This window comes from Phoca vitulina, unplaced genomic scaffold, assembly GCF_004348235.1.
Source record: "Phoca vitulina isolate PV1807 unplaced genomic scaffold, GSC_HSeal_1.0 scaffold5, whole genome shotgun sequence".
Taxonomy (NCBI): Eukaryota; Metazoa; Chordata; class Mammalia; order Carnivora; family Phocidae; genus Phoca; species Phoca vitulina.
The window spans coordinates 584,903-586,967 of record NW_022589708.1 but is presented as its reverse complement, the minus strand read 5'-3'; positions in this window follow the sequence as shown (position 1 = coordinate 586,967).

Here is a 2,065-nt window from a genome sequence, read left to right as displayed (position 1 = left end):
GAGAGAAGACACAAATTACTAATACCAGAAATGAAAGAAGGGACATCACTACAGATCCATGGACATTAAAAGGATAAGAAAGGAATGTTATGGGGGCACCTGGGTGGCTCAGCCGGTTGAGGGTCTGCCTTCAGCTCATGAGCCCCGTGTCCTGGGATCGAGCCCCACACCGGGCTCCCTGCTCAGCGGAGAGTCTGCTTCTCCCCCTGCGTGTGTTCTGTCAAATAAATAAAATCTTAAAAAAAAAAGGAACGTTACGAACAATTCCCTGCCCACAGACCCACACATGTGATAACCCAGATGAAATGAACTAATTACTTAAAAGACACTGTAGTGTTAAGTGACTGACATTAAGCTTTTTTTCCTCTTTTTTAAAATTTAAAATCAATTTAGTTAACATACAGCGTATTATTAGTTTCAGAGGTCGAGCTCAGTGATTCATCAGCTGCATGTCACACCCAGTGCTCATCGCATCACGGGCCCTCCCTCATGCCCATCCCCCAGTTACCCCATCCCCCCACCCCCCTCCCCTCCAGCAACCCTCGGTCTGTTTCCTAGAGTTAAGAGTCTCTTATGGTTTGTCTCCCTCTCTGATTTCATCTTATTTTATTTTTCCTTCCTTTCCCCTATGTTTATCTGGTTTTTTTTTCTTAAATTCCACATATGGATGAAATCATATGGTATTTGTCTTTCTCTGACTGACTTATTTCACTTAGTCTAATACCCTCTAGTTCCATCCACGCAGTAGCGGCAGGCAGAGGATTAAGCAGGCGACCCACTGAGCAAGGAGTCCAATGTAGGACTCGATCCCAGGACCCTGGGATCATGACCTGAGCCATAGGCAGATGCTTAACTGACTGAGCCACCCAGGTGTCCCAAGATTTCATTCTTTTTGATGGCTGAGTAATATTCCATTGTGTGTATATACACAACATCTTTATCCATTCATCTGACATTAAGTTTTCCATTGCTGAGGCATCCATTTCAAAAGACAACTATCTTGAATAAACATATCTCCACCTGTATGACACAGCTACCAGCCCCCCGCAAAAAACCAAACAGATAAGGAACTATGTCATCCCCAAACATGAAGGTCCCTCTTTCAGAAAGCTCTGGGTAACCCAGATAACTGTTTGAATGACCCCATCTCTCCCTTCTGTGCCCTAATTCCCACTCTTATGCATTAAGTTATAGCCAATAAAGAACCAAAAAGCCCAGACACCCTGTCCTTGGAGCCTAATAAAGGCAGAGCCCCAGGTTCATGTGCTTTCTCTTTACTTGTGATCTCACTGGGTGGCCCTCGGGTGTTCCGTGTATCCTCCAGGAATTGTGAGTAATAAATCTTGTTCCTCAAAGTTACCTGATGGTTTTTGTGGAAGCGCATCCTGTGACCATAAGAATACAAGGGTCAGTCCCCATATTGGCCCTGGTAGGGAATGTCTGTGGGCTCACTATGAGTAACATGAGCCCAGATGAAAGCCTCAGGCATTCCTAGCTGAGAGCACCACTACCGATAAGTTGGGACTGACACAACAAACACAATCTGCCAAAACTCACACAAGAGGAAAAGACAATCTGCATAGGCCTGTATCTATTAAAGAAATTGAATCAATAATTAATAACCTTCCAAAACAGAAAGCACCAAGCTCATGTAGGTTCACAGTGAATTCTACCAAACATTTAAGGAAGAAATTGTACTAAAATCTACAACAGGCTAAAGAAGAAAATCACATTATCCTATCAATAGACACAGAAAAAGTATTTGACAAACTCTAATACTCATTCATGATTTTAAAATACTCTCAGCAAACTAGCAATGGAAGAGAATTTCCTCAAATTGATAATGAACACCTACAAAAAACCTACAGTTAGCATCATAGTTAATGGTGAGAAATTCAGCGCTTTCCCACTAAGATCACGAACAAAGCAGGAGGGGCGCCTGGGTGGCTGTCGGTGAAGTGTCAGCCTTTGGCTCAGGTCATGATTCTGGGGTCCTGGGATCGAGCCCTGTGTCAGTGGGGAGCCTGCTTCTCCCTCTCCCTCTGCCCCTCCCCCCCCCCCCCCC